Source organism: Elephantulus edwardii, unplaced genomic scaffold (genome assembly GCF_000299155.1).
Source record: "Elephantulus edwardii isolate Elephantulus edwardi_28Jun2011 unplaced genomic scaffold, EleEdw1.0 scaffold00087, whole genome shotgun sequence".
Lineage (NCBI taxonomy): Eukaryota > Metazoa > Chordata > Mammalia > Macroscelidea > Macroscelididae > Elephantulus > Elephantulus edwardii.
The window spans coordinates 9751106-9771096 of NW_006399837.1; positions in this window are offsets into that span (position 1 = coordinate 9751106).

Here is a 19991-nt window from a genome sequence, read left to right on the forward strand (position 1 = left end):
ACTGCTGACATTTTCCTTTTGACCAGTGTCTCTTGAGTTTAGTTGAGCTGTCTCCAAGGGAAGGTGCTGTGTCCTGTAGAACTCCTGAGTGGATTATGTTTCACTTTTCCCGAGGGCCCGCCGGAAAGGCTGGGTACCTTCGAAAAACGCCTCTTCGTCTCTTATCTGGGCTGGAATTCCTTGTGCCCACCCTCAAGTCTCCCTTCCGCCCATGATAAGAGACAAAGAGGCGTTTTTCGAAGGTACCCAGCCTTTCCGGCGTGCTCCTGGGCGGAAGGGAGACTTGAGGGCGGGCACAAGGAATTCCAGCCCAGATAAGAGACGAAGAGGCGACATCAATATTATTCAAGTTTTTCTAGAACATAAGATGAAGGAACACTGCTGAATTAATTCTGTGATGTTAGCATAACTTTGATACCAAAGCTAGGCAACAATATCGCTTAAAAAGAAAATTATGGACCAATATTCTTCATGAATATAGACATAAAAATTCTCAACAAAATCCTAGTCAGAGGAATTGAACAGCAAATATAATAATAATAATAATAACAACAACAATAACAACAGTAATGATATACCACTGCCTAGTGGCCTTTGTATCAGAAACAGCAGAATGATTTAGCATGGGAAAGTTCATCAAAATAATTTACTACACATATAAAACAAAAGACAAGAATTATAAGAACATCTCAATCAAGGCAGAAAAGGCATTTGATCAAGTCAAAAGCCAATTTATGAAAACAAACAAACAGAAACAACCTCTCAGGGAAATAGAAATCAAAGAGAAATTTCTCAGCATAATTAACAGTATATATTCAAAGCCAACATTCAACAATATGTTGGATGGAGAGAGAGAGACAAAAAAGCACTTCCCTCCAGAACAGGAACAAGACAAGAACACTCACTTTTATTCAATAGTGTAGTGAAAGCCCTAACCTGTGCAATAAAAAAAGAAGTAGTCGTAAAAGGCATACAAAATAGTAAGAAAAACTAAAACCACTCCTATTCATGAACGTCATGATCATAAATATAGAAAACCTCAGTTATTCTACAACGAAGTTACTGAAACTAATAGAACATATCAGCAAAGCAGCCGGATGCATAAATTACTCTACAGCAACAAAAAGAATTCAAAAAAGAAAATCAGGAAAACACCACCATTTACAGTAGCCTTCAAAAAAGTTAAAACATTTAGAATAAGTCTAATTAGAGACATAAGAGGCTTATATTAAGAAATCAGCAAAACGCTATTGTGACATAAACTAGTATAGTAGTAAAAGAAAAAGAAAACACTATTGTGAGAAGCCAAGAGCCATACATCAATGGAAAACCATATTATGCCTATGGATAGAAAAAACATCATACTGTGGAAAAGTCTATCATTCAAGAAATTAGCAAAAATGATGTAATCTTGATCCAAATGCCAACAACTCTTTAATGAAATGAAAAAACTAATCACTAACTCACTATGGAAGAGAAAGAAACTCAAGTGGAAAAAAAAAGTTACTGAAAGCCTTGGAACCTACTATATAGCTGTGGTAATCAAAACAGCTGTGAGCCAGAGAGCTGGACAATGACCGCGGGGGATAGAAGGAGAATTGATGTCTTTGAGCTGTGGTGTTGGAGAAGAGTATTGAATATACCATGGACTGCTAGGAGAACAAACAGGTTCATCCTGGAGAAGGTTAAACCAGGCTACACCTTGGAGGCAAGGATTCTGAAGCTTCATCTGACATACTTTGGACATGTTACAAGGAGGGACCAGTCCTTGGAGAGGGACGTCATGCTTGGGAGGATAAAGAGACAGCACAGAAGAAGAAGACCCTTGATAAGATGGATTGATTTAGTGACTGGAGTAATGGAAGTAGGTATGTCAGAGACAGTAAGATTGGCACAGGATAGAGCAGGGTTTAGGGAAGTTGTGCATAGGCTTGCTATGAGTCACAGGCAACTCGATGGCACGTAACAATAACAATCAAAATAGCACCATGCTGGTACAACAGATGCATAGAACAACACATGGACCAATCAGTGTAGCATAATTAAGAACCTAGAAGTTACAAAGCCAGCATGGATAGCAGATCTTCAACAAAGGATCAAAGCCCATTAAATGGGTGAGAGAAAGCTTCTTTAACACAAGAACTATTTCAGCTCATACTATCAAATTGGAACCAACTCATTCATAGCTGATTCTCCAGTGGGTTTTCAGAGACTGTTAATTTCACAGGAGGAGACTGCCCATCACCTGGTAGATTTGAACTAACTCTGGTCACACAAGTTCTTACCCACTAGGTCCATCTAAACTAGCTGTCAAAGTTGAAAGTCCATTTGGAGAAAACGAAATAAAGTTATACCTCGTATCATGCACATAAAAAATGGATCAAAGACTTGAATGTAAACCCTAAAATTATAAAACTGTTAAAGGAAAAAAAATTGGGATAAATCTGAATGACAATGCGAGGGGTCCTAACTGAAAGTCCAAACTCACTGCTTTCAAGAAGATTCTGATTCATGATAACACTCCAAAAGGATTCCAAGATGTTAAATATTAACAGAAAACTGCCTGACTTTTATTCCATGAAGGATTTATTATTGGATTTGAACCACCAACATTTTTAATGTCAGTTCAACAGAACTCACTATGACACAAAAACTATGATACATGGTATAAATAAAATACCAAACAAACCTAATCTAATAATACACAAACAGAAGATAAACCCAGATAACTGGATAAAAATTAAACATCTTCATCAAAAGACTTTGTGAAAAATCACTGGCAATAAGAGAGGTGCAAATCAAAACCACAATGAAATACCATCTGACTCCAGTATCAGTGGCAAAGTTTGACAGGACAGCAAGCAATAAATGTTGGAGAGGGTGTAGTGAGATGCGAAATCTTATACATTGTTGGCAGGATTCCACTCTGGAAGGCAGTTTGCTGTTTTCTTAGAAAGCTGAACATGGAAATTCCATATGACCCAGCAATACTACTGTTTGCAATATATCCCAAGAGAATGAGAACTGAGGCACAGAGATTTGTACACCAATCTTCATAGCAGCTTTAGTCACCATAGCAAAAACATGTAAACAGCGCAAATGTCCAGCCACAATGGAATGGGTTTAGAAATTATGGTACATTCACACAATGGGATACTATGCAGCATGCAGGAGCAATGATTTTGTAAATCACTACCTAACTTGGGAGGGACTGGAGAGTATTTATTGTGCTAAGTGAACTAACTCAGTCCCATAAAGACAAATACTACCTAAGACCACTATTGTAGAAACAGTAAAACATGTATGAGGATCTAAGGAGGGGAGGAAGAACAACAGGGGTGCGGATGGGTGGGGTGGCAGTAAACATGGGGTTACAAAGCGTGATACGTGAAGTGGGAGTGGCTTGGGGAAGTGGGAGGGATCTGGTGTAAGGGGCAAGGTATACAAACTTTGTATGTAAACCAGTGTAAAATTTAAAAAAAAAAAAGTATTACAAGAAACAATAAAAAAAAAAAAGAAAATAAGAAACCTAGCAAACAATTACACATTTTCATCAAAAGATTTTTGTCAAAAAGAGAATCTATGTACATGCTGGGGGGGAAATTTTCAACAGCATATTCACCAAGGGCTTACTCTCACAAATTTCTAGAAAATGTCAACACTTTAGAAACAAAAAGACAAACAATATAATTAGAACTTGAGCAAACAACTTACACAGACATTTCAACAAAGATGTTTATGTGGCTAACAAACAAAAAAAAAGATACTCCCAATGATTAACCTTTAAAAGACACAAATCAAAAATCACAATGAGACATCACCTCACTCTGCCAATTATGGCATTGATTTTAAAAATTACAAAATGACAGAAACAACAAATACTGGTTAGACTGTGAAGAGACTGAAACTTGATACACTGCTGGAACTGAAGAATGATTCAACCATTATGAAAATGGTATGGCACTTGCTTAAAGGATCCTTCAACAAAAGGGACGTGCTTGTTTCCTCAGTATGGTTTGATGTTATTGTTGTTGTAACGTACTGTCAAGTTCCATGCGACTTTAGCAACCCTATGTACAACAGCCCTAAATTCTGTTCTATCCTGTGCCAATCTTATTGTCTCTGACACACTTATCCCAGTCACTGAATAAATCCACCTCCTCAAGGGTCTTCTTCTCTTGTGCTGTGCCTCCACCCTCCCAAGCATGAAGTCCTCTCCAAGCACTGGTCCCTCTTTGCAACATGTCCGAAGTATGTCAGACAAAACTTCAGAATCCTTGCCTCCAAGAAGCAGCCTATTCTCACCCTCTTTAGGACAAACCTGTTTGTTCTCTTAGCACTTCATGGTATATTCAACAGTCTTCTCCAGCACCACAGCTCAAAGGCATCAATTCACCTTCTATCATCCCTAGTCATTGTCCAGCTTTCTGACAATGTAACAAGTAATGGAAAAAAGTATGGACTAGATCAGGAGCACCTTAGTCTCCTGACTGACATTGTTGCTCTTCTGTACTTTGGAGAGATCTCTGACAGCAGACTTCCCAATGTAATTTGTCTTTTAATTTCCTGGCTACTGGTATCAAGAGTACTGATTGTGGAACCAAGCAAACTAAAGCTGCTAACAATCTCAATCTCTTCATCATCTATCATGATGCTGCCAATCGCCCCAGTGGTGAGAATCTTTCTTTTCTTAATGTTGAGTTTCAATCCATATTGAAGGCTGTTGTCCTTGACCTTCTGCAGCAAGTGCTTCAAATCCTCCTCAGTTTCAGCAAGCAGGGTTGTGTCATCAGCATAACACAGTTTGTTAATGAGTCTTCCTCTAATCCTGATGCCACATTTCTCCTCATAGAGCCCAGCCTCCCAGATAATCTGTTCCACGTATAGACTGAAAAGGTGTGGAGATAGGACACATCCCTGGTGAACACCCTTCCCAATTTTGAACCATGCAGTATTCTCTTGTTCAGTGCTGATGACTGCCTCCTGGTCCAAGTCTAGATTTCACATAAACACAATCAAGTGTTCTGGGATTCCCATTCTTTTCAGAGTCCGCCACAGTTTATTGTGATCCACACAGTCAAATGTCTTTGCATAGTCAATGAAACACAGATAGACGTTCTCTGGTGTGATAGGGATGGGCAAACCAGCATTTGGCTGGCTAAAAGTGGGAGGTTAGGGCCTGAAACATGAAGTAGCTGGCTTATGTGCTTTCACAGAACTAGTTGTTGATGGAATGATTGTAAGAGAGAGGGGGGAAATTCCACAATATAAATGAATGAAATATTATATAAATGAAGGACTGTATGGAACATGATATAGATGTATAAAGCAATGTATATGACAATAAAAATATTAATAATAAAACAAAAATTATGAAATAGAATATAATTCAGCAGTCACATTCTACAGTAGTTATAACATTCTTAGTTATGTTCTTCAGTAATAAGAGCTATGGGGGGAAAGCTTATGAACATCCATTCATAATCCAGCATTATTTACAATAACAGAAAGATAGAAACAACTTAAATTTCTATCAAGAGGTGAATGGATAAATAAATTGTAGTACATAATTAGAACAGAATAAGGCAATAATATAATAAAAATGATAAATTATTGAGAGACTGCTCAGCATAGATGAATCTGGAGATTATGATGAGTGAAATAAGTTAGCCACAAAAGAACAAATATTGCATGTGATCACTATTATAAAAAATCAAGAATACACAAGGAAAGATTGTTTGATTTGTTACCAGGGACAAGCAAGAAAAGAGAGAATCCCAGGCTAGCTGGCAGACAAAAAAGTAATCCTGGTAAAAGGAAAGGCAATCTATAATATGAGAAGAGTCAAGACAATGTGACCGAGGCAATGGAAGATACTGGGTGGTACCCAAGAATGAAGGAAAGCTGAATAAATGCAGTAACATACCCAGTAAGAACTAAAATTATTTGTGAGGAGGTGCAGAAGTAATACATGGGACCCTCGGTGAGAGGGGTAGACACAGAGACAGCAGCCATGGGCTCAAGTGTGTCTGACGTGATGAGGCTGGCACAGGGCAGGACGAGGAGATCTGATGTTCATCAGGTCACTATGAGTCATACTCAACCCAACAGAACCTAACAACAACCACTAACATAGGTAACTATTTATGCTAAATAGGTTAAGGAATGGCGTATTGTAGGAAAATAAGTAGGTACACATTCAAGTATAACTCACCACTGTCAAGTGCGTTCTGACTCCCAGCACACCTCCACTGGATTTCTGAAGTTGCAAATCAGAACAAGAGAAGTTACATATTTTTTTTCCATATATGTGTTTCATAAATCCATGTCTGAGTTCTGGAGTTGGTGAAGAGTACTGAATATCCTATCCTATAGGCTGTCAAGAAAACAAAAAGTCTTGGAGAAAGTGCAACCAGAGAAATCCTTAGAGGCAAGAATGGTGAAACTTCAACCCACAAATTTTGGGCATGTTGTCAGAAGGGAATAATTACTGGCAGGGGTGGGGGGGGAGGCATCATGCTGAAAAAGGTCGAGGGTCAGTGAAAGAGAGGAAGACTCTCAACAAAATATATTGATTGACAGAGTGACTGTCACAACAGGTTCAAGTGGCACAGGATAGGGCAAGGTCCTGATCTGTTGTTGTTTGTAGGGTCACTGTTAGTGGTATTCAAGGTGTTAGCACTGAACAAGGACAATAAGAAGCCACCATTGGTCTCCCCTCAACTGCAGCAGAGGAACAAAGAAAAGCACAAGTAAATAAGCAACTAGTCAAAGACCTAATGGCTCTCATGAAACTGCCCCCTCTAGTTTAAGAAAAGAAGGACTAGGTGGTGCCCTGCTGCCACTACCACCTGCTGTGATTGAGAGCACAGGACAAGGTCCCAGTTGGAATCACTCACTCACTATGGTCAAGTCAGAACCAACTCACAGCTGGCCCTCCGGTGGGTTTTCAGAGGCTATGAATCACATGGAGGAGATTTTTTTTTTAATTTTTCATTATTATTAATTTTAATGAAAATTTACAAAGACTTTGGATTTCCATTCATTCATTTTTGCGTTTTTTCCCTGCCCCCACTCCCCACCCAGTACACTCTTCTTTTTGAAAAGTAAAAGAAAAATTCTTTCCTTGTTTAACAATCCCTCCCCCCAGGCCTACTCCACTATGCAGCCTTCGTTCTGGACTCCTGTCATGACAATAATACCTAATCACATATCCCTTTTAAACAGTTTTCTCCCTCATCTGTTTCAATGCAGTATACATTATTTATCCCATCTTTCTCAACCTCCCCGCAACCTGATGTCAGCCCTGTTACAACAGTGACACTATGCAGTACTTGTCTCTGTGTGGCTGAGATATTTCACTCAGCATAATGTCCCGTGGAGGAGATTTTAACAAGCAAATTTATCCTCAGAGGAAAGAATTAACATTGATATTTTTTTGTCAATGGATGTTGACGCATAATGTATTGTGTTTTCAGAGAAACTAGCATATGTAATGTTTCCTTGAACCAAAATCAAATGAAAACTGTTTTCAAAGCCTACAGTATTAAGTAAACCCAGATTCTGCTGGTGTCCACTCTTAACTAAAAAAAAAAAAAAAAAAGAAAAAATACCAAAACATTTTTACACCAAAATTTCAAGCCAAAAGAGACAAGACTTATTGATTATAATAAAAGAGTAGAGGAATCTCCGAGACTTCTTGTGAGAAAAACCACTGTAACCTTAAAGACAGACATTCCTGGGGCCTGACTCCCAGCCAAGTAACAAAGTGTTTAAGACATGAGGGTGGCACAGGAGGAGACAGGGTACAGATCGGTTTTGCTGTGAGTCATACAGGCCTCAGGGCACCTAACAACAACAATAAAACAAAGGAGGGGAAGAATGTGCTCCTCACAGCAAAGGGAGGACACCAGCAGGGCAGCTTTTGCCCAGAAAGAAAGATGAACAGGCAAGGAGGGGGTAGGATAACTAGATGGAAATGGGAACCCAGGGAAGAAACACAGTCTGGAGATTATCAACAAAGCAAGGGAGCAATTCATGCCTGAATTGTTGACTGGGAACACTAATTTGCCATGTACACTGTCACCTGGAGCGCAAGAAGATGTTTTGTTTTGTTTTGTTTTGTTTTGTTCTGAATTGTTTAAATGAAAAGAAATAAATATGTGGACTGTGGAATTCATTCCCTGGAAGGAAGGCCTTTGGCCCTGGACAGGCCCATCTGCTCAGGCCCGGAAGTCCTCTAGGCCCGCCCTTGGACTTTTTTCATTCCTTTTCTAGGAAAACCAGGACACAGATGTGTTGCCTAAGGTCAGAGAGTGAATCAGTATCTACTTTCAGATTCTGATTCATAGTCCTGGACACAGGAGAGAATGGATAACTGTTAAAATGGAGACTCACTCATTTCTTTTGAACATTTAAAAATACTTTGGAAATCACTTCCTCATCATCACTGCGATTGATTTTCTTCTATTGACAGGTTATTTTTAAAGGTCTATTTGCATGTAAATGACCTGGCACAAAGCCAGCTGCATTTCTATTAGCAAGGTGTTCATTGTCCTTAATTATTTATGTTTGCAGGTTCTGAAGTGGAAATGGAGGTTTCCATGTAGCAAAGAAAACCACTACCTTCCGGTGATTCAGACCTGAGGAAGCCCTCCCCAGGGTTTCTGAAGCTGTAAATCTTCAGGGGAAGAGACTGTTTTGTTTTGGGGTGGTTTTTTGTTGGGTTTTGTTGTGTGTTTTTTTTCTTCATTCCCTCAGAGCAACAAGCAAATTTGAGACGTGTATCACCACGGCTCCTTTTTTCCTAATGTCAAGATGTTGCCAAATCCAAATAGATGGTTGTTCAAAGTCTTCCTTACACAGAGGAGATGATCATCTGTGGGGAAACTCTTGACCATGAGTCAAAAGTATGATGATTCAAATCTACCCAGAAGCATCTTGCAAGGGAGGGCAGGCGTCTGTAAGCGAAAGGTCAAAGCCTGGACAGTCCTGTGGAGCAGGGTCACACTACAACCCCCAGGTCAGCACACAGGCAGGCTCCCTAGAAGCTGGAATCAGCTCAATGGTACATTTTTATTTTGTGACTTTTTACAAAGGTTTGATTTTACAAAAATATCCAAGGAGATTGATTTTTGTGTCTGTCTCCTCTGCCAGATTGTAAACAAACACATCCAGGTCAGAGGAAGATGTTTCGGTCTTCACTGCCTCTATCCCTGCTGATCCAGTCTCAGCTTTCATTTGTGGTTCCCAAAATCAACTGCTGGAATAAGGCAACAACAGATAATGCATTTCTATTTGAGGTGCCACTTAAGATTGTTGTCATTTGTGTGATATGCCATTGAGTTAGAACCAACTTACAGCTGGCCCTTGTTGTGTGCCATTGGGTTAATACCAACTTATAGCTGGCCCTTGTTGTGTGCCATTGGGTTAATACCAACTTATAGCTGGCCCTCCAGCAGGTTTTCAGAGGCAGTGAATTGCACAGGAGGAGACTACTTCTCTCTTTTTCCACAGAGCATCTGGTGGAGGCAGAGGGCATGCCTCTGAATCCAAAGATTTGGTTTTTGGAGTTGACAACACAACTCCTTACCACGAAGCCACAAATTTTAAATAGTAGGTTAAGATCTGATGGCATTAAATTATTCCCTTTTTTAGGTGTGATAGCACGGATGTGATTTTTTTTAATATTTGGGTTTTAAGTCTTCTTGTCTTCTTTTTTTTTTTTTTTAGCCTCTGTTGTAGTCAGGTGACCATATATTGCAACAGGATTCTTTGGGTGTGGGCTTTTTTATATTTTGTTTTCACAAAGAGATCACTTTTCATTCATTCAGGCGTGCACATTTCCTTCCATCTCTTCCCTCCATTCCCTTTGTAATGCTTTTCCTATTCCACACTGTGAATTCTCACTCACATAATTTCTAACTATCAGATTCTAACCTTTCAGATTGTCCTTGCTTCCACCCATCCCAGTGCAGTGCTCATTATTTCAGTGGAACAACAGGATATCATTTAATCTGGGACCTTTGAAACAACTAAATGAAAAATAGCAATACTATCAACTACTGGGAAGGGTACAAAAGAGGAAGAACATCCCCCCGGTCTGGTGACAATGTAAAATGATATTGTCACACTGGCAAGAGTTTTGGCAATTCCGCTCAACATTAAAATCACTTTCATGGATCTGTTACTGTGGGGTTGATACCCTGGCCTTGGTCTCCATCACCTAAGGAAGTAACCCAGTGAGAGATTAGAGGGGACGGTGTCTGAGCTACAGAAGTAGCACAGTGTACAGCAATTTTAGTGACCCTTTGCCCAGTGTTACAGCAAGTGTTCCTGACACAGCGCACAGGCACAAAAGGACCTACCAGCTTACAGAAAGGAAAAGTGAGGGGACAGAGCAAAGGAGAAAATAAAAGCTGTTTATTAGCAAAGATATGTTCCAGAGAGAGGAGTGGGTCGCTCAGCAAGGAAAGGAAAAGGCAGAAATGACACTGTGCCGCTGGGGTTTGGGGTAAGCTAGCTGACTCACGTCCTCATTTAGGCGTGCTTCAGGACTTGAGTCTAAGCCAGCGGGATGATGTCACTGGAAGTTCAAAATTCTGTGTGTGGTTCCTACTCTGGTCTCCTGCTCCTGATGTCACTGGTTGTGTGAGGAGTCTCAAGCTCCAAAAATGCTAACTAGGTTACTTTAGGAGCAGTCCCTATAGTGCACGTGAGCTACCAAGGTCCTCCTTATAAGGTAATGCTAGGTGAATTGCATTAGGTAAATCTGCTGTCAGGGATCTTTCCAGAGCACTAAGAAGCAATGATGTCAGTCTAGAGATGAAAGTGCACCTGATCCAGTCCATGGTCTGCACAATTACTTGCTGTGCATCAAAGAACTGGACAATGACTAAGGATGACAGAAGAAGAATTGATGCCTTTGAGTTGTGGTGCTGGAGAAGAGTCTTGAACAATACCACGGACTGCCAAGAAAACAAATAGGTTTATCTTGGAGAGGGTGAAACCAAGTTTCTCCTTGGAGGCTAGGATTTTGAAGATCCATCTCACATGCTTTGAGCATGTGATCACATGGGATCAGTCCCTGGAGAAGGATATTATGCTCAGAAGGTTGGAGGGACAGAACAGGAGAGGAAGACCCCAGATGAGATGGATTGACATGATAACTGGGGCAAAGGGGGTTAGTGTGTTGGAGTCAGTGAGACTGGCTCAGGACAGGGCAGGCTTCAGAGCTATTGTAATAGGGTTGCTAAGAGTCACAGGTGACTTGATGGCACATAATAACAGCAACAACAATCTGTTCCCCTGGTTTTGATTGGGTAGGATCTTAGCTACTTCTTTTACCTCTTGCCTGCTGCCAGCCTGTAATGAGTTTCTGCTTTCCTTCTCTCTCTCACTGGTATTCACACTAGCCTTCTTTCCACCCAGCGTTGCCGCATTTGCCCGTCCCTAACAATGCAGCTCTTGCTGGTGGTGCTGTTAGCACTATCGAGTTGGCTTTCCAGTGAACTGTCCATCATCTCTGCCCAGCTTAACCTCAGTGTTGCAGCCTTGGTGACAATCTGCCTTGTTAAGGGTCTTCCTCCCTTTCTCTGGCACTTTACAAAGAATCCTCCCAAGTGGACCAATAGGCAACATCATGATAAATGGAGAAAAGGTTGAAGTTGTCAGAGGTTTCCCTTCACTGGGTTCCAGAGTCAACAACTGCAGAAACAGCAGGCAAGGGGACATCTATCACAAAATGTATCACATTGCACAAACTGCTCCAAGGGCCTTTTGAAAATTCTAAAGAGCAAAAGTGTTCATTTAAAGGCTAAGTTGTCCCTGACCCAAGCCATGGTGTTGTAAATTGTTCCCTAGGGATGGGAAAGTTGAACAGTAAGAAAGGAAAACTGAAGAAGAATTTATGCTTTTGAAATATCATGGGGGCAAAAAGTATTGAAGATCGTATGGACTGACACAAGAAAAAAAACAAATCTATCTTGGGAGACATTCAGTCAGATTGTTCCTTAGAGGCAAACAAAGGTGGTGAGATTTGATCCGACACGCTTTTGGCATGTTCTCAAGAGTGGTCAGTTCTTGGAAAAGGACACTATGCTTGCAAAAGTAGAGGGTCAGCAGAGAAGAAGGCCGTCGATGAGATGCATTCACCTAGTGACTAGTGTGATGGGGTTAAACACAGCAGAGATTGTGAGAATGGCACAGGGTTGGGAAGGTTTCAGTCTGTGGTACATAAAGTCACTATGAATCAGAATTTACTCAATGACACTTATCAATAATAACAGTTACTACTACCTCACCAGGCATGTGACTTTTTTCCAGGGACTGGCCCCTTCTAATAACGGGCCAAAAGCATGTGAAGCAAAGTAATTGTACTCTTGAGCATTTCCCCTAGAGAAATGAAAACAACGTGAAATGCCACCAACCAAGTAGAAACTTAATCGGTCATTAGGAAAGATAATTATTAAGGTTCCATAGGAATAGGTTTTTAAATGATCCTGAAATACTGTTAAGTTAAGAAATGCAGAAATCGAAATTATACACTGGAATAAAAACATAAAGGGATTATACAAGGAGAAAATCGCTCTAATGTCAGGGTGACGGGATTAATTGGGGTGTTCGTTTCCATTCTTGCTTCAGAAGCTCCTTTGCTGTTGTTTTTATATTTTCCATTTTAAACACATGAAACAAAAACCTGGGTAATTATTAGCAGAAAACAACAATTTACAGAGTCTTCCAGGGGAAAAAAGTGGCTTTGCCTGGAGGCCTCCTATGGATCTGGTCTTCTCTTTATGGGAAATTACCAGAATGATCTTTATCAGATTAATTCAGTTTGATGCCAACAGCCTAAGGGGTCAGGACAGAAAAAGGTATTAAAGCGGAACTAGGGAAACAAACAAACAAGCAAAAGCCAAAGAAAAAAACACAGCCCCTGCTCCAACTGCCTAATTAAGTAGATTTTAAAAGCAAAAGAAACCTTAAGAGATAAAAAAGCAAAATGAGATCCCACAAAACCTCTCACTTGGTACTAACTCAAGTGGCACAGTGGTTAAAGACTTACTCTTCTAACCAAAAGGTCAGCGGTTTGAACTCACTAGCCCTCTGTGGGACAAAAAAAAGTGGCAGTGTGTTTCCATATAGATGTACAGCCTTGAAAACGTGATGTCCTAAAGAGTAATGATGAGTTTTTTAAAAAAGAGAGAGATGGTGAGGTGGAGCAGAAGATTCCAACCTGAGAAGACAAAGCTCATCAGTGTTAGGGGTCAGGGCCCTGAGACACAGCAAAGCAAAGAAGCCGAGGCACTGAGCAGCAGTCAGAGGCAAAAAAAGAGATCCTGAAGAGGGGAGATGTCAGAGGATGCTATGAGGGAGTGAGGGATTTCCACGGTAAGCATTACAGAATAATCATGATAACACGTACATTCAACTTTCCAAGGCTATATGCAATTAGAAGGGATAATAATATCCTTTGTTAACACAATTCATTATTCCTTTTGTTATTTTTATTTTCATGTGCAGCCTATAACCCTGCAGGGGACCTTTTTAAAACCAAACTAGTCATTATTCCTTCCAAATAAGAGAAGCAAGGAAAGCATAAATTATGACACAAAGAGCGTCATTTCACTGTGAGGATCTGTCCAAACACACCATGGGCCACTGATCCCACCATGACGCGTGCATGTGCGCGCGCACACACACACACACCCCACACACACACACGGCCCAGGTTTCCTGAAGAATGGAAGTGTGGCTTTGTATCTAGATGAGTTGACACAGTTAGTCATCTCTCTGAACTCTCGATTCCCCTTATAAAAGTTGAGGATTCATGAAGGTGAAACATACACCCTGTAAAGACCTTCGCATCACTTGTCCATCAGTTTGCCACACTGGGGTGGCTTGCACGTTGCTGTCATGCTGCAAGAAGGGCCAACGACATTTCAGATACCAGCAGGTCACCTGTGGTGGATGAAGGTTAGCTGGGCTTTAAGACCAAACAGACTTGTAAGAAAGGTCTGGCGAGGTTGTGGAAAAACTGGAACCCTTATTCACTGTTGGTTTGAGTGTAAAATGGTGCAACCACTATGGAAGGCAGTATGGCACTCTCTCAAAAAGCTGGAAATAGAAATACCATTAGACCCAGCAATTCCATTACTGGAAATGTACCCTAAAGAAACCAGCACTGCTACCCAAGCAGATATAAGCACACCCATGTTTATCGCGGCTTTGTTCACAACAGCAAAGAGCTGGAAACAACCCAAGTGCCTACCAACAAATGAATGGTTAGAGAAGCTGTGTTATATTCACACAATGGAATACTATACTGCATTGAAAAATAAAGAACTCATGAAATATTATACAAAATGTGTGACCCTGGAGGATATTATGCTGAATAAAATATCTTAGTCACAAAAGAACAAAAACTGCATAGTGCCCTGTTGTGAAACAGGATTGATATCAAGGTTAGGGGGAACCTAAGAAAAGAGGGGATATATTATGTATACTGCACTGAAACAGATGAAGGAGAAAACTGTTTAATAGGAATATAGGATTAGGTATTATTTTCATGACAAGATTACAGAAAAAGAAATGCATAGTAAATTGGACTGTGAACTCTAGGTAGGGGGGATTGTATAACAAACATTTTTTTTTTCTTCAAAGAGAAAAATGAACTGGGTGGAAGGGGTGGGCAGGGAGGAAAATGTGCAACAATGAATGAATGGGGGAAATTAAATGGAAAGAATATGCTGTAAAAAATATATATGGGAAGGAAGGAAGAAAGGAAGGAAGGGAGGGAGGGAGGGAGGGAGGAAGGAAGGAAAAGAAAGGTCTGGTGATCTATTTCCAAATATTAGCCAATGTTCCACTGGAAGATAAATCCACTGGATTAAAAGGCATTCAACATGCATGGTGACCACAACCCTGGCAGCTAGAATACTCACAAGCACGAAGATAGCACATGATTGCGAGCTATCCTATGACATTATACAAAGGGTCACCATGAGCAGTAGCCAACTCAACAGCCACCAGCAGTAACCGAACAACAAAACAATAAGTACTGAGACAGCATTTCCAGCACATTCATAAACTCCGACTCGTAACAGAAAAGTCAGAACCAACTCAGAGCTGACGCTTGAATGAGTTTCCTAGACTGTAAATAAGACAGGAGAAGATGGGCCATCTTTCTCCTGAGGAGACATGAGTAGATTCAAACTTCGGGACAGGATTTTGAGGTATCAGTGCAGTGTCCTAACTGACCACATCACCATCTGCATCATTGTTAAGCTCTTACTCCTTTTGTTCCTTTTCTAGCCATCTTATAATTTCCTTCCTAGAAGGACATGTCAAACCCCCTACTCTCACTGAACATACTGCCGCCTCCTATTCTGAGCGCCTGCGACTCTGCGCAGAGACACTGTGACTCTCTGTACATACAGGACGGGCAACGATGCTAAGGTTGGTGACTGAAACCACTGCCATCAAGTCAATCCCAGTTCACAGTGACCCTCCACCTGGTCTTTGAGGCTGCAAATTTTTACCAGACTTTACGGCCGCTCTTTCTCAGGCAGAGAAATTATAGATTTGAATCACTGACTCTTGAGCAGTTATAAATCCATTGCCATCCTTACTCTAACTTAATTCTTTTTTAGAAAAATTTAAATTTGCTATTAATTTCAGTGAAAATTTACAGAGGCTTTGGATTTCCATTCATTCATTGTTGTAGATTTGTCCCCTCCCAAGGATCCCCCCCACCCAGAACACTACCCTCTTGGAAAAGTAAAAGAAAAAATTCTTTCATTATTTTACAAACCCTCCCCCAGGTCCACTCCACCATGTAGCCATCGCTCTAGACTCCTGTCATGACAGAAATACCTAATCACATATCTCTTTTAAACAGTTTTCTCCCTCATCTGTTTCAGTGCAGTATACATTATTGAACTCATCTTACTCAGTCTCTCCCCAACCCCAAGGTCAGTCCCGTTCTACAACAGTGGCACCATGCAATATTTGTCCTTTTGTGACTGGGATATTTCACTCAGCATAATGTTCTCCAGAGTCAACCATTTTGAATAATATTGCATGAGTTCCTTGTTTTTCAATGCAGCATAGTATTCCATTGTGCGAATATACCACAGCTTCTCTATCCATTCGTTGTTGATGGGCACTTAGGTTGTTTCCAACTCCTTGCTATTGTGAACAAAGCTGCAATAAACATGGGTGTGCATTCACTGACTCTTTAGTTAGAGGTCTAACACATAATGTACTCCTTTCAGAGCGTCTTAAAGAAATTGGAGGAAATAACAATTTCCTAGGGCTGTAATACATAAACACAACAAGGTAAGAAGCTTCAAAAAACTGCAGTGTTTCCTTGCGTTGTTCTGGAAAAGATACTTCCAAATTCATGGGATTGTCAAGGTCATGCTTTCCACAGACAGAATTCGAGGAGAAGGTCCTTTGTCTCTCTCTTCATTTTTGGTAGCCCCACGTGTTCCTTGGTGTGTAGCCGCATCTTCACATCTGCAGCTTCCTCTCCACACTTCCTCTGTGCCTCTTCTCTTTCATAACTCAAATTAGAATAAAACATAAACCATGGACTGCTAGGAGAACAAACAAGAAGCTTTGTCTCACATACTTTGGGCATGTCGCAAGGCGGGATCAGTCCTTGGAGAGGGACATCATGCTCGGGAGGGTGGAGGGACAACACAGGAGGGGAAGACCCTCAATGAGATGGATTGATTCTGTCACTGGGGTAATGGGGGTAGGTGGGTCAGAGACAATAAGATTGGCAAGAGATAGAGCAGGGTTTAGGGCTGTTGCTGTTTAGTTGCTATGAGTCACAAGCGACTCAATGGCACATAACAACAACAATCCCAATATGACTTCATGTTAACCAAGAATGTCTTCAAGGGCCCTATTTGCAAAGTCATGTTCATGGATGCTATGGGTCAGAACTACACCACATCCTATTGGGGGACACAATCTCATCTGTAGCGAAGGATGAACATCCATCCCACTTTCCTTGCCCCATCCCTAGAAAAGGCAAAGCTGATGCATATTCCACTTTACCCTCCAGAGACTCACCCCTCTTCCAGGAGGAATGGGCTCCATATGCTCATAGCAACACTATTTCCCTATCGTGAATGCCTTGTGTTGGGTTTTTTCCTTCTTTGTTTGATTTTCCTACCTCATTATCGGTTCTTCCCTGGCATCACTTTCCACATAAATTGGTGCTGCTAAGCACTTTGGCATTGCTTCCAAAACAAAGCAACCCTGTGTCCGAAAGGGTAAAAGATTGCTCACTCTTGCACTATTTTCAAAATCGTTGCCATGTTTGAGCCCATCGTTGTAGCCATGGTGCCAGTGCATCTTGTTAAGGTCTTTTTCTCCTTCCTTGACGTTTATCAAGTGTGATGTCTTTCTCCCAGGACTGTTCTCTCCTGAGAACATCTCCAAAGCACATGAGACAAAATCTCTCCTATGTTGCCACTAAGGAGCATGTGGCCTGTACTTGTTCCAAGAAAGACGACTTCATGCTTCTGACATCCGCAGTATAGTCAACGGTATAACCAAATAAACTGCTTATACTCAAATCCTTGTCAAAGAGGCAGCTTTTGTGGAAACTCAACCCAACACATTAAATATCTCAATAAAATATTTGGCCCCCTCCTGAATTAATGAGACTTAAGTGTCAAGGTTTCTGAGTTTTGTTCAATCATTGGCCCCAAAATCTCAATCATTCCATAGTTCCTTGCTATCTGGCCTCTCCCCGCACTGCTCTACAGAAGCTATTTTCTCCAGTGTTTCTCCTACATTCCCTTAAGCGCGCAATCTCTTAAAAGCCCCCATAGGCCCTGTCAGTGTCTGCAAAACTTAATTAGTGATCAGCATTTACTGGAAATCTTCTTTCCCTTGTTCATTATGAAATTGATTTTCCAGTCTTATTATATTTGTACTTCTTTTCAGAACCTTCTCCGCATCCCCCTCAAATATCTGTCCTTAAATATAGATTTTTCACAAGACCCTGTATTCATAGCTTGCTTCCGGCCTTATACTACCCTAGACATCTCCAAGCTTCCGGCCTTATACTACCCTAGACATCTCATCCATTTTGATATCTTAAAATAACTTCTTAGTACAGATGGCTTCTGTCCCTGCACGGTTAACACAATTAAGGACTTGGATTCTAATTGAAAGATTACAGGTTCCATTCTACCCAGAGGTACTTCAGCACAAAGGTCTATAAACCTATCCCCCTAAAATTCAGATACTGAAAACCCTAGAGAGTGAAACAACCCTAAAATCTAGAGAGGCATCATGAGTTGAGGTTGATTCTATGGCAGCAAGTATGGCGCTCTGGTGGTTTAGTGGTAAGGATTGTGTTACCGACCCAAAAGTGTGTGGTTCAAATCCACCAACTGCTCCTTGGAAGAAAGATGGGCAATCTCTTATGCAATTTACTGCCTCTAAAAAGCCATTGGAGCGTCAGCTGTGGGTTGGTTCCAACTCAACAGTACAGAACAACAACAACAACAAAACCAAGACAATTTGGATTTAAAGATGATTCTCAAGCCCACCTATTGCTCTGATCCTCTCCTTTGGGCTGAACTATGGATACGAGGTTCTGCTAAATTTCTCTAGACAGAAATTTCACATCTCTTCAATCTAGAATGGTGCACACTGAGCTCTTCATCCAACCTGGCACATCTGTTACTTTTCCTGTTTCTGGTGCGGTCTCCGTCTCACTCTGGTGCTTCATGGTAAAGTTCTCCTTTTCATGTTGGCCTTCATCATAAGCACTTTCTCTCACAAGTGTCGGCTCTTTTCAGTGATCTTCAGCTTAGAGTTTCATGATCACTCACAAAGACTAATGTAGATTCTTTCTAACTGCATATATAGCAACTCACTTTTCACCATCCATCCCCTGGACATATTTGCATAGCAAGACTCCTGTGTGGTGGCTATTACAATAGTTCAAAGTTTGGAGGCAACAAATTTTTATTCTCAAAAAAGTTAAGAGTCCTGTTCAGTGCCACACCTGCCAATATGTGCCCAGGGCAATCCAAACAGACTAGAAAATCAATTAGAAGAAATTTGGAGATCTTTTTCTCTCCAAACCATCTGGTAAAGTCCTTCATGCCTTTGACATTGAGGGGAAAAGAAACTTTCTGCTAGTGCAATAAATATTTCTTGGCAGAATAGCAGCCAGAATGCTTCTTAGCCATAAGGATGGTCAGACTATCTCTCATATACTTTGGACATGTTAGAAGGAGGGCCAGTCTCAAAATAGATCATCATGCTTGATAAAGCCGAACGTAGAGGAAGATCCTCAATGAGATGAACTGACACAGTAGTTTTAACAATGGGCTTGAACACAGCAGAGAGAGCACGGACAGGGCAGGATCAGGCAATATTTTATTCCGTTGTCCTTAGAGTTACTACAAATCAGAGCTGATTCGATAACACCAGACAACAAGTTGCAGTAAAGCAGTCACAGTGATGATGGAATATCTATTAAAGCATGAACTCGGGACACAAATGGATTCGTGTTTAGATCTCAACGTGAACACTTCACTTTACCCATGAACTTGGGCAAGTTACTGACTTCTCTGAGCTTCCATTTCACCATCTAGGACATGAAAAGGGTAAAATCTACTTTAAGAAGCAACCAAAACCACATCAAACTCATTGTTTCATTTGTTCCAGTTCATAGGAGCCCTACACGCACTGTCATGGAGCTCACAAATCACTCTGGACTCAGCAAACCTCTAAGAGAGCAAAGCTAACTCACAGGGTGTATAAAGCTTTAAATCATTGCAGAAGTGGACTACCTCATCTTTCTACCTCAGAACAGCTAAAGTGTGTGAGCTGCTAACCTTCTAATCAACACTCAAGTCTTTATTGAACCACTACCATGAGAATCAAATTAAATAGTAGAGAAACAATAGTGTACAAGCAATCACACCCCTGCTGTCACCTTTAACTCACAGCAA